At 48.5% G+C, this 14,120-nt stretch overlaps 1 protein-coding gene across 2 annotated transcripts in view; it reads right to left on the bottom strand.

Annotated features, from left to right (window-relative positions):
• bbg (PDZ domain-containing protein big bang) overlaps positions 1 to 14,120 on the bottom strand; it is a 345,047-nt gene that overhangs the window by 239,230 nt on the left and 91,697 nt on the right. The window contains exon 1 of one of the 2 annotated variants that reach the window (XM_050189251.3): positions 8,846 to 9,296. The exons of the other annotated variant lie outside the window; for it this stretch is intronic. The gene's annotated coding sequence lies outside the window, so the exon portion shown is untranslated. Of the gene's footprint in view, positions 1 to 8,845; positions 9,297 to 14,120 lie in introns of those variants that run through there. 2 annotated transcript variants of the gene reach the window in all.

Genomic DNA, 14,120 nt, shown 5'->3' with positions numbered 1-14,120 from the left:
AACCGTAAAGGCGCGCCAGAAAGTGTACGCAGAACGGCGAAGAAAGTTGAATACGCCGAGAGGCGTTCAGCACGCTCGCCAGACGCGCACACGCACACACGCCTGTCTGTCTGTCTGTCTGGCATTGTAAGCTCTACGGGGAAGGAGAAATGAAGAAGAGGGGCTGGCTCCTTCCGCGCAAACCCGTCGACGAGAGCGACGGTGCGCGGCTCCGAGGCCAGGCAGCGCCGGGGCACGCGAAGGAAGCCCGGGAAAGGAAGAGTCGGATACAAGCCGGACGACGGCGGCAGCGGCCGCGCTCGGGGCGTGATCCACCGCAACAGCAGGGCCGGCTGCGGCGACGGCGTGCGCGCAGCGCGGGGTCGGCCAAAGGCAGCCGCCGCACGCAGCCAGCGGCGAACGGCGACAGCAACACGCGGGAGCGGAGCAGCTCGCCGCGGGGCAGGCACGACCGGCGGACTCTTTGTAACCGTCCGGAATGCTGCGCGCCGTCGCTTCGGCATTACAGAGGAATATAGGCCATCGGAGGGCGGAAGGCACGCGCGGGCTCGCGTAGCACTGCGTACAAAAGGCAAACGGACGCGCGGCGAAGTCCAAGGCGGTCCGCTGGCTGCTGCCTCCCGGCGACTGGTCACGCCAATTCATTGCCAGCGCCGCGGCAAAGGGAGCTGCCAGCGCATGGCGCGATGGCGTTTTGTTTTGTCTGTCGTGAAACGGCACCGACGGGGGAGGGGGAGTTGCGAAGACAAAAAGCACCCAGTGGCGACGTCGGCGCGCCGCGCCATCGTCCGTCTGCCCTCTTTCCGTCCGTCTGTCCGCGTAGAGACGGCGCCATTGTGTACGGGTGTGCGGATCCTGCTGTATGGCTAATAGCGCCACGCCGATCGTCCGCGTTGCGAACGCACTGCCCGCACGGCGCCGCGGGAGTATGCCAGCGACGGAACCACGACAATGATCATCCGGTTAAAGAATGAGGATTAACTGGAAGATTTCGTCGGTCTGCATTCGCTCGCATGCGCTGCAGGTGTAGCCTTCGTACAAGTCGTGGTGCGCGCACTGTTTGTTCTTGCGAGGAAAGTGGCTTTGTACTGCGAAAAGTGTTGACAGGCACGTGTGTCCACGTATGCTCGCGCGAGTATATTCCCACAGTTACCAAATAAAGGGTTGTGTAGGTTATAGAGGATACATTTGGTCGAAATAATCCCAATTTCATTTGCCCTCAGATATTTGCTGAGTACGTGAGAAGAACGAGGCACGTGAGACGTGTTTGATAAGCACTGCAGGCTTTTGGGTGCTATCTGGTTATCTAAACGCGCATACGAACTATATACGCTGCAGTGGTGACATGTGCTATCAAGTTCTACATCACGGCACACTGCTCGCGGGCAGGCGGCTGTCCTTCTCTAAGAAGGAAAAACAAGGAAAGCCAGCACTGAGAGAACAGTTTCTGTTTCCTCGCAGCAAAGAGAACAAAACCACCACTGGTTTTCTAACAGACGACTAGCTTATGAACTAGCTTAAACGCGGGTTAACCGATAAAACTTTGTCAGCTTGAAGGCTTGCACTCCAATATTAGGGTGTATTAACATATTTTTTTTTCAGCAAAGCTTTGTGCGGGAGACACGCTCAAATGAATGCGACTGGCGCGTTCCTCAAGGCTGGTAGATTCCCGAGATCTATAATACTGGCATCGAGCAAAAAATGCGGCGCCGGAGACAAAGGTGATAGCGAGCATAGCAAACATGATGAAGTGCGCATACAGTAAAAATAAAGCAACTAGTTTAGTTATCAAATGGCATGGGAGGAACGTTAGGGCACGAACGGCTAGAACTGCCTGCGGGATATGGACGTGATCACGCGCCACACAGCAGTAGCATTGTAGATTAAAATCACTCGGAACCTATAGAGTACAGGCGAGAGCGACAATACGTATCACACACTGACGCGACCAAAACTTAACATTTCAGTGAAATGATGGAGGATATTTGTCAAGAACAACCGAAGCGTACAGCTATAAAAAGGTCGGTGCATTTGCGAGCTTGCACAGTTCGCACGCATATTTTGCTGCGTATTTCATTCTTCAAGGTACGAGATCACGCAGTTATTAGTCCCGGCAGTCTGACGTGGCGCAATTACGCTGGCTGCCCCAAACGCCTTGCGACACGTATTTGGCAGCCTAATAGCCGCCTTTGATCAACACGTCACCGCTATAAGTGGCTCCACAGCTTTTGGTGTATCAGAGGGCACACGTAAAGAAGTCAGTGCATCCCTTCTCGCACCGAATGAAAAAAATAAATGAATAATGCGGGTGGGGCCGAAACAAGCCTGTTGCACATGCCGAAAGGCGCAAGGAACGGTTCGTTCGAGCAGTGCAGTGGTAGATCCCGAACACGGCACCAATCCATGCTTCGGACTCGCAAAATAATCCGACTACTCACTTCGAAGGTTAAAGCGCCCATCATTCACCAAGTGGTGGCGCTAGCGAGAACAGCAACCATCTGGCCGGATTTCTTTATTTCATGTTTTCATTTATCGGGACCTATAGCCGAAAACGCGGACAGCGTCAACGCACGGCGACGCTATAGCGCCACTTTTGGTCCACTTTCTCCGCGTTCGAGGCTTTGGAAGCCTGAGAGAAAGGTGCGCCCGACGCATCGCTTTCCTCTACGCGGCCGCCAAGGCCAGAATAGGGTCAGAGCTGTATACGACGGGCATTCTGAAAAACATCGACACATTCCGAGCCGCTGCAGATGTATACAGCGGAGCAGGTCGGCGTGCCGGCACGTCTTCTTCCATGCGCGATGGCACACACACACACACACACACACGCCCACTCCTCGGTCATCCACGTCGAGGACAGCTCGAAATAGAAGTTCCCGCGTGCACTGAGAGAAAAATTCGACGATTTAGTAGCCCTGAGACGAGCAATGCCAGGCGCGGCGGTGCCTAAAACGAAAGCAAAACATTGTTCAAGAGGCTGTGGGAAAGTAAGGAGAAAAAAGAAATCCTGCCACTGAATTGCAGCTGTTGCCACCGTCTCGCGAAAGAAAGCGCCCATGAATCGCGGTATCCATGCTTCCAGAGGTGATCTGGCTGCTGTTATCGCGAAAACGCGCGCGCGCACACACACACACACGCACACACACGCACGCACGCACACACACACACACACACACACACACGCGCACACACACACACGCGCACACACACACGCGCACACGAACACACACACACACGCGCGCACACGCGCACGCGCACACGCACACACGCACACACACGCACACGCACAGACGCACACACACGCACACAGGACGTAAACGCTTATGTCTGTACGAGAGGACAGCGTGTGTTTGCGCGTCACGCGCTTTCCGGTTACACGAATCAGGACCAGCAAAAAATGTTCGACACGCTTCGGCATTGCGCTTCACTGTACTCGTTAATATTAAAGGTCGGGCTTATCTTGTACGTGGGCGGTCCGATCTATCTCTGATAGTGTGGTGTGATGAGCGTTCTCGTATATATAAGTACAGTCGCTGCGAGGGGTAACGAGACGTCTTCTGTTGCACTTTTCAAAACAGGTAAAAGCGGGGAGGGGGGAGGGGGAAAATATTTATCATTGTTGATGTTGCTTAGCAACGTCAAAACAGTTTAAGAACCAACACGTTTTGACCGTTTCGTTAATTTCTCTATGCCTTCTACAAGTCCTTTATGTTACGGTATCGCATTATCGGTGAACTTCACCCACTTCAGAAGTACCTAACACAAAACACCAAGTGTGTTGAGCGAACGCGACCGGCGTCCCAGTGTGCATGAAATCGTAAGTTTGTAAAATATGCGAGGGTATATAGAAATGTCGCTTTGACAAATGAAAACGTGCAACGTTGCCCGTTGCAACGTTGCCCGCTCGCGATTCGTCACAATCATCACAATCTAAGTGATGATTGACCCGCATTTAGCTTCACAACGCAGCAACTCTCTATTTCCATTAAACCTACTGAAAGGGGCAAATCAAAAAGGCATGAGGCCTTTGAGAAGCACGCTCTGTAGCAACATTATGTGAAAGAGCTCCTCAAACAATGGCAGACCTTAGTTCCTACACATTTCTGCGAATTACGAATGTTGCGACCACGTACCACCGGAGTAAAGCAAACATATGTCACTGCATTTGGGAAAGGCATACTTTGTCTAGCGCAAACGTGGAACGGTATAGTCACCGTCCTGAGCCTCGTCATGCAAATAGACGTTGCGCACGCTCGGTGGATAATACCGGCGCAATCAGGACATTGGTGCACCCGAGCAAAGGAAAGAAAACCGACTTAATGCAACTTCCTCTAGTGCATACAGCAAACCCCGTTCTTGATCTTTCCAATATATTTAGTAAATCACCGCTTTTGAGTCATAGTTATAGCTTTGTTTACCCACACCTATCCTAAGATATGGGCAGTATAACTTCCTCGGAACATAATGTGTAATCTAAGAAGTTGCCTAACCATGTTTTATTTATCAGTTTTCTTTAATAAAAAAAATGGAAAAGAAAGAAGATAAAAGAAGAAAAAGAAACAGACTAAAAGCGTTTCCACGACACCCCCTTGCGAGTTTTTCTATTTTCTTTTTCTAACGACTCATCAGCCCTTATAGCGCCCTTCTGAGACAATAGAGTGTGCTTTTTCTCGCACTCCCAATTCTGTGCACGAAGAAGGTCTCTCCGTTCCCTGTACGCTGCGGGAGTATTCCACTTCCGCTCGGCTGGTTTGCTCTCGTTTCCGCCTGCAGGTACTGGGCTCGGAGCAGGCACGTAAGGTCCACATGGGCCTGAAAATAGCGCTCGCCTTGCCGCTGTTCCGTCTTTCTTTTCTTGTTGAAGCTCTTTATAGCCTTCACTGCTCCGAGGCGCGCGCAAATGATCTGAGAACGACGGCTAAAGGAAGGATTTATCGTTTCCGGAAAAGGATCTCGAGAAAATACCTCTTTTAGGCCTACGACTCTTGAGCTATTCACTGTGGCCGATGTATGGAAGTGATGTCTGAAGCCAAATGCGGAGCCTGAACATTGACGGATACTTGAAAGTCTCAGCAACCATAGTCTAAGCATTCACAGCGTTAGTTGCTGCGTGATTTCGTTACTAAGAGAATTTGTTACTGCGTGAGGAACATTCAAGAAGAACGTCTGTATTCATAACCTTATGCCGCCGTGCATACGCTTTTATTGTGCATTACCACTTTATCCACTCAATTTAAGAGATGAGGCTTCTGCGATAAGGCTTTAAATAATGCATACGGAGGTACTTCGTTTTTAGCCTTCAAAGCAGGGACCTGTCCATTCAAAGTCATATGAACGTGTAGCTGCTTCCTTATTGCACATGACACAAATGTCGCAACCAAGGTATCAAAGGTATCACCAAGGTATCAACCAAAGTCTGTAAGGTATCGGTACAGCCGTTGAACAAACTCGCTAGTAATACCAATGTTAGTGGCTTCACGTAAGTCATTGCAGCTAATATGATAAACTGAAGTGGACTTGTCTTGAAGAAGACAAGTCCACTTGGCGAAACGTTGACTCCTGCTTTTTCCTTGTCGTTTTGCTCACTGCGGTAAGTGGGCTTTCTATAACGCATTTTTGTCTTTTTCCTGTGAATTCGTCTTTATAATTTTGAAGTTCTCATAGGCTCGTTGTTGGAATAGTCGCGACTTCGTGGGGAAAGTGCGCGTTGGGGAAGGGGGAGAGGGGGCGTTATGATTAAATATTAAGCAAAAACCTCCCGTTTCTCAGTGAAACCTGCAGACTGAGTTGGCTACCTTGAAAGCTCCAAAATTGCTCTGATAAATACAAAAAGACACCAATGCATAGTTTAGAAAAGAACAACCTAATCATTGTAGCACGTCTTCTAAGCTTGTTCTTAAACTAAAGTAAGAGTTTCCACCTTCCTGCCTTCTGTTGAGCTGTACTATAATGTTCAGTCAGCAAAAAATACAGTAGGTGTGAAAAGTAGTTTTGTTTATATATTAAGGCAGGGAAAAACCGGTAGCTGATAAATTGAACTTAATATTCAGCTTTATAGGTTATGTATGTTAACTGGTTCTTTAGGCTTTAGTCACTATGACAGGCCGTTTTAGAAATGAAGACTTCGAATAAACTGCTTCGATATTCTGTTGAAACCAGGGCTATCATGTTTGCGTAAGCACATGAATCTAAAGTTCGAGCTAATGGTGAGACCGATGTCAACGTTCCGGTTTTCTTCTTTATAAACGGCAAGAGAACGCATGTGGTGTCACGGCTGGACACCTCATATGCCGTGTGTCCCAGCTAAACGTTAGCCAAGCAGTTCAAAGAAAAAAAAGAGAAAGGTTTTAAAGAACACGGTGCAAGGTACAATGATAAAATCCACGCTGTTCGGTTTTCAGACCTCTGACGATCCAAGACCGTAAGTCTTAAAATCGTATCTTGCACCATGTTTATCAGTTCCTTTTGTTTTTTTCGTTCAACAACATGGTCAACGTTAGCTGGTACAGATTACATGTTTGAAGGGTGACATTCTTGCAAGGCACTTACTCATAATGGAGGGTACACTCTGACTGCGAGTCTCAGATTTTACGCCATCTAGTTTCCTAACCTAACCTGTACTCTCATTTGCCAACGTACGTTCTCTCCCTCTTCTAACGTCAACGCTTTTATCTGTAGTGCAGCTTGCTAAGGTTAGATCACTGCGGAGTATATTAACCCACTCGACATGGGGTTCAACGAAACTAGCGATGTCCTTACGAGCTATTCAGCGCTGCTAAACTATAAGCTATTGAACTATTGAATGACATCAAAGTCATAACTGAGTATGTAGTGTAAGGTAGAAGCCCATTCTTTAGCAGCTAGTTTATTGATATACTACTTTACATAGTCTAATCTCATTCTCGCCCTTTTAGTTATGTAACTTGTGACATTTTTATACCATAGTGTGTCCCACCTTGTTTGTCTCTAGCTTCTGTCATTTTTGAACGAAGAATCTGGCCCCATAGCATGTCGGAGCTGCATACCGTAGTTAAACATATATATGCGCAGGTGTGAACTGGGTAAGTCGTCTACGTTTACGTTAGGTTATTTAAGACTGTATTAAGACTTTCAAGATGAGCCGAATAATATACAGGAAACTGAATCATGCTGACAACCTGGTTTGGTTATTTTATAACTGAATATATATATATATATATATGCAGGTATCTTCTCGGTAAGTTCTCTCCTTCGCGTCGGCCCATTTGGTATAACGCAACATACGGCACGTAGTTGAAACTGATATGAGCTGTGCTTATATGTTCTGTGATTACTGCTTACTGAGGATCGCGCTTACTCAGCCGACGTGGGAAGCACAACCAAATATCATGAAGAATCAGAAACTAGATAGCGATAGCAAAGATCTGGGGACCGTGTGCCAATCGTTTTTCAGTAAGTGAAACACGCTATCTTATGCGTTTTCGCAAGGCAATCCTCAGCAGGCACGGAGCTGCGACAACATTAAGTATTCAAATAAAAATTTCTTCCAAATAATCACATCGCGTTAAGTCGTATACGTGTAATCTGGCTTCAAAAGTCACGCCGCCAAGTAAGCATACTGTGCAACTATACTTTCAGTTGCTCTTTACGTGCTGCGAGAGTCATTTGTGGGCTCTTTGCACCTCGCGCTAATGCACCAAAACTGAACATTATTTTCTGTGTTTTTCGTAATGAATTGTTCGTGGGAATTAATATTATTACGACCACCTTGCTCAACCCTGGCTACCTGCCGCCTTTCTGAATGGTCACGAACCACAGTGAGCCGCACGGTATAGTTACAATGCGAGACCATCGCGGGTGTCTAGAATACGTCCAACTGCCTCACTTCGTGTCATCCTGAAGGGCTTGATAAATTGGTCTCTATGTGGGCGTCATTTCTGACTGCTGTGGACTAATGTGTCTCGAGCGGTATGTTTAATCACAGTAGCCGGCCGGCCCTGCGTCTCCAAATGACGCGCGCCCTTCCGGAAACCCACGACCTTTTGCCAACCAGAGACGTTCAACATACAGGTCACACATATCGAATTATAAGGGTTTCCTTACAAAAACAACAGAGGGTCTGTGAGTTACGCAGTGGGTGCCTCTGGATTAATTCTGACAACTTGTTCTGTTTTTCTTTTTTTTTTCTTTTATTTAATGCGCACAGGCGAGGTATACGTATTACTTTTGAGTTCGCGGCTACATGCGGAAAGTCGTTTGTGAGCATAAAGCCTGCCGAAGGTGTTATTGGTCCTTCTTCCTATGTCTCTCGATGCTTGCCTATATCATAAAGATGAAAAACCCGTGCTTAGATGGGTATGCGTTCGGAATTTTTGTTCCAGCTCCCAGCAAAACACAAATTGGCCTAACAGGTAGTGATGAAACATTCGGGCGCGAATATTTTGTTTTCTTCGTGTGAACGTGCAATTTGCCCGTATAGGACTAACTAGCTTGAAATCTTTGAAGGAATGGCCGTTTGCTATCAAATGATACAGAGGACGAGAATGAAGGAACATCAGAGTAGCCTCAGTTGGTGCAGCGAAACGAAACAAGTGGCACATACTACTGTTTGTTTCACTTTTCACTCAGAGTTCGCTAAGATCGCTGGTGTTAAAGGTGGCGAGAGCGATGTGCCTTGCTACACTAATAGGCAAAACGATATTTCAGTCGAGTCGGCGGGAGAATAGCTGCTCAGCAATGTAGTCGCGAGATGCGCAATACATTTCTCGAACACTATCTGTCGATACGAGCCTAAACCCAGCTTGCTATTCAATGCGATACAGATCGACATGCGCTGGCAAGGATAAGTATTCTGTCACTCCCTCACCTTCGTCGTCTCCAAGGCCTTTCTACTGCCGAGCTGCGACACGCCAAGAGAAGGCCAAAGGATTCCGGGCACCGTTGCAGAAAGCACCGTTACTTCTTAAACGCTACGTGGCTTCGCGGTCGGCGTCGGTCGGTCCAATCCGTTCTTTTCGTTTTTCCGCCAGCAGGTGAGTCAATCCAGAGGAGCGTGCACACTGGCGAAACACGCGAAACTGACGTGCAGACCCGGTGGCAAAAAAGGGGGCGCGGCACCCAGGCCCGAGAAGGTTTGGAAGGCACGCCACACGCACTCACAAACACACGAACGCACACTCCTTGCTTAGCCCCGAGGGATGAGGTTGAAGAAGAAGAAGAGGCCGCTTAGAAAGACCGGAGGCTGCAGCAGCAGCAGAGCAGCGCTGCGGTTGAACAACTCCACGTTGGCCTCGGATCGAGGAGCAGCAACGCGGCGGCGGCGGTCGACGGCAGAGCAGCCGAGCCTGGTCGGTCGGTCGCGTGGATTTTTCGTCGGCGATGGAGGGGGGGGAGACAGGTTTCTTCCTCGGGCAAGAAGGGGGCGCCCAAGGAGTGGCTGGACCGGTCGCCCGGCGAACCGGGTCGCAGCCGAGCGAGGGGGATGAACGCGGCGGCAGCGGCGGCGGCGAGATGCTCGCGGTGCGCCGGACTCACGCGCTCGCGCCGGCGGCAACGACGTCCAGCGCGCGCTGCCTGTGCTGCTGCTGCCTGTGCTTCGGCGGTGGCGGCGATGCCGGCAGCAGCTCTCGCGCCTCCAAGGTCAAGGCATCTCCGGAGAGCCACGCGTAAGCGTGTGCCTGCTTGCCTTTGCCTGCATGCCTGCCCCCGCTGTACGTTGGCAGCGCCAGAGGCGTCGCGCCGCCGCCGGCACGCGGTGCAACCTACGGGTCAACAAAAACAGGCGTCTCTTCTTTCCGGTGCCTTTTTCTTCCGTGTAGCGCGCCTACAGGGCGCCGCCTTTTATGCGACCCCCAGTCTAACCGAGCGTGGTTCTCCTTTAACAGCACATTCGTTCTGCGAATTTATGAACGGTATTCGATGAAAGTTCGTTTATCGCCTCCTCTATATTGTTTCCTTCCGTCTCCAAGCGAGGGCCTGCTACGTCATTGATCTAAATTAGAAAGCGACGTAAGTTATATTTGAGCACACTTTTGGCTAAGTCATTCTGCGGTATTCGTCAGCATTTGATCCACCTGGTATTCCAGCCTATTTTATCGCCATGTACTCTGTTTTTCATGTGGCTCTGAGTTGATGGGTAATAATTGCCACACATTCTAGATCTTTCCGTGATTTGGTGCGTGGTTCCTTCTCACATGTTCGGCTAAACTACCTATCTTGTATGTTGGTTACTTCTCAAATCATCATCATCATCATCATCTGAAGCTCCACTGCAGGACAAAGGCCCTAGCGAGCTACAATTACCCTTGTCTTGTACCAGCTGACACCATCTTATGCCTGCAAATTGCCCAACTTCATCGCGCCACTTAGTTCTCTGCTGTCCCCGACTGCACTTCCATTCCGCTGGCATGCATTCTGTAACTCTAATAGACCACCGGTTAACTGCCCTACGCATTACATGTCCTGCCCTTTTTGTCTTGATGTCAACTAGGTTACTCCCGCTTGGTGTATAATTCACATCGCTGTCATCCTCTGTTAATGTCACGCCTATCGTTAATCATTCAATCACTCGTTGCACTGTCCTTAATTTCTTCATAAGCATCTTTGTTAACTTCCATATGTACTATCTTTAAAGCTAATAAACGCTTAATAACAGGTTAACTCAAGCCTACGCATGAGCAACACTTTGCGTCTTTAACGAAGGTATAGCAGTCAATAAGCGACCAGCTCTTTGAGATGGACCCCTTGGATGACTCGAATGAAAGGTGTGGTGAGAGAAGAAAAGGAAGTGTTGAAACTACGGTGTCTAGACCACACTAAAGCGTCCCCCAGTAGCGGTGAGCTCACACGGTTTTCTAATGGTGGATGTATTATTATGCTTTGCTTCTTTTTTATATATTGAATACAATTGGATGTGTTTCACTATGACGCTCTGTCTCTTGTGTTTATTCCTCGATGGCCCGCACGCGGGCAAGCGTGATGCACGTCCGTTAAGCACACTACACAAAGCAAATGATAGTAAGAACTTCGATACAGTGCAGCTACAGGAACTGCATGCCGAAGTTATTTACAAGCACAGTTCATCGGTTATCTTCTAACACGAAAGGCACACAGCCGGAACAGAATAGGACAACAGCGAACTGTCACGTTACCAGTCGCAGTATGGAGTCGCAGGTCTTCCGTAAACTAAGATTCATCTGCCAAGTGACAGGTTATCTGTCACCTCGTACGATTGTGGCCAACGAAAATCGAGCCCCATCAGTTCCCCTTATTCTCCATGACTACAATACGAGTGTATGCAAATCCCCATCCCCGACCCTTGTCGTCGTTACATCCCATTTTGGCTACGGACCAGTCCGTCCCCTCGGTATACGTCGTATAGCGATCGTTCAAGCAGTGTCTGCTTTTTATCTCGCTCGAATGTTGACGCGCGTAAGACAGATTACTTTCACTAGACGTAAAGAAGCAAAATGCGCACTGGAGGGCTGGAACGTCGATCGGCTGGTGTTGCGGAGCTGCTGTTATTGACTTGAAACACATGTGAGTCTTCTACTTGTCCTGTTCGCGATCGCAGCCGTCATACTTGCTTCCCTGATTGCTTTGGTGTTACACTAAAGGAAATTATCAAGTCAAGCTAGGTTGATAGACTAGGCTTCCGTAATAGCGAATTCGTCATTCATAACGAGAACGGAGCTTTTCTAAGCGAGAAAATGACGAAAACGAAAAATCAGAGGGGCGCTACATTTTATGGCCTATGCTCAAGTGACATTGGCATTGGCTGATTTACGGAGAGTGGTTGAAAGGGAAGTCACGTTGGGATTACGTCAAGACGAGCGACAGCGGGACCTTCGGTTTCAATTTTCTGCGTGACAAAATCATTATATTGGCACACAGGAAACGATGATAAACTTCTAGACGATTAACTTCTCGATCGAACTGGGCTTAATATATTCCTTCAGTGTATATTTAGGGTGAACGCCAATTTCTGTTGAAATGAACAGACAGCGGTGAAGAAGTTCGATGGGAACGTGTGCCTCGAGATTCGCCGCAGCCAGCGGAACGCGCGAAGTAAGAGCCTTGCTCCTGGCGGCCGCCATTCGAGCTTTCTTTCCATTGTTGTAGAAACGAAATTTTGTATTCCAAGGTATATTATCCTTTGTGGCTTAGAAGAAAAAAAGAAAAAGAAATCTGCCTCCATTGTTCGTGCAACAGTCGCGGAAAGAATGCGGAATTCAGAGGTGCCAGCGACTTTGCTTCATCTCAGCTCTGGAGGCCCCCGTTCGCGCAACCTAGAAAGGTTGTAGAGCTTTCTCCTCTTCCTTTGTGTGCTCGCATGTGTGCCTACGCCTTTCGTCGAATTTCTGAGCAGCGTAAGCCCGTCGTCGACGTCGTCACCAATCACTTCAAGCTGTCCGCGCAAGTTGAGCGCGCAAGTCGTTGAGGGTGTTAGGCGCTTGTCTTTCTTTCTTTTTCTAGTTGAACGTAGTGCGTGCCGTCGTTCATATTTCAATAACGCGAAGGATAAAAGTGGCTGATGGGCAAGTCGTTATTTCCCGAAGCCGACAACCCATACGGAATTTCCATGCAGTGACGAAGTCAGATGAATCATTTCACATGCAGTATGTACAATGAGTAAGAAAAGAAAAAGAATACTCTTGGGAACTGAAACCGATACAATTGGCTGAGAAAATTACGTGCGCTGAGCTGACTGGCTGTCTCCAACCCCGCACACGGCAATTTCTCACAAGGCACGCGGCGGATACAGCGTACCCTCGAAATTGGACACAGCAAGAACTAGGGTGGACACACCTTCCAGCAGCACTTGACTACACAATAATAATAAGCCTTCGCACAGCCTTCGTAATGTGCAACTATACGTGAGCCGCACTGCGCTGGTGACAGTATCTGTCGCTGCAGGGCTCTTGCAACGCACCTGTAGCTTCGTGTCGTACGAGATTGAGCAGCGCATGCTCTAAGTCAGTCCAGCACGTATACGAGAACTGTGCGCAGGCGATGTTGACTGCGCAGTGCGAGCACCAGCCGCTAACTCTTCGCGAGTGATTACTTCTTCACTGATGCGGCTAGTGGATTACGAAGTCACGAGTGCTTGCCTCGAATAAACACATTAAGGTTCTCTTTGCAGCATCCCTGGGTTCGCATGTGATTTACTGGCTGCAAGTTAATTTCCCTGATGTAAACCCCATTCGCACCTATATTGGTATATTATTATTATTATTATTATTATTATTATTATTATTATTATTATTATTATTATTATTATTATTATTATTATTATTATTATTATATGCTTTAGGATGATCTCTTCCGACAGTGGTGGGTCGTTGAACTTGTTCGGCACAACGCTGGGCGGAGGTCTCTGCTAACTAATATTGCGGACACTGGTACAGAATGCGACTGATAAAACTGATAGAGCCAGAGAGAGAGAAAGATGGATGACGTTTCTTTGTCCCAAATTAACCAAGGCCTTAGTCCGGGCCCCCTGATAAGCTCGCGCCTCCTGGCCCAGCACGTTCTTGACGCGCTGCACCAGAAGCGGCCACCGTAGTTTTTCAAACTTTCGCGGGGTAGCGGTGCACTCCTCCCAGCTGCCGGGGCGCCGATACCACTAACAGCTTCCTCTTGACCACAGTGATGGCATGCAGCGGGATCACATACCGCGTCGTTATGGCTGCACGCAAACATATAGTATACATAAAACGGTCGCGTATTCTTGGGGCGATCCAGATGACAACAGAAGGCTCAAGTTAGGGTCCAGGGATTCCAGTCGGCAATGTCTGAAACTTAACTCATTCAAATCAGATAGCGTGCTCTGGCGTGCTAATATACGATTACTTACAGCAATTCGTCCTTTAAAATGATGTCGATAAATATTCCTCTTCTCCGTGAGCTAATTGAGTAGCGTTATCCGGAAGTTTATCAGTGATAATGGCACGACGACTCGGTAGCCCCTGAAAAATGACGTGTTGTCCCTACTCAGCCGGGTGGTCTGTCTTTTCTTCAATCTCAAATACCAATTGTTCATGTGGACTACGACGCAAGGCTGATAAGCACTGTCGTGCCGGCTTCGAGTCGCCGAAAATCAACTATCTGTGTGGTTGCTCGCCGTCACAGAAACGAAGGGC

This window comes from Dermacentor andersoni, chromosome 2 (genome assembly GCF_023375885.2).
Source record: "Dermacentor andersoni chromosome 2, qqDerAnde1_hic_scaffold, whole genome shotgun sequence".
In the NCBI taxonomy this organism is placed as follows: Eukaryota; Metazoa; Arthropoda; class Arachnida; order Ixodida; family Ixodidae; genus Dermacentor; species Dermacentor andersoni.
This window is presented reverse-complemented; position numbering and strand designations above follow the sequence as displayed.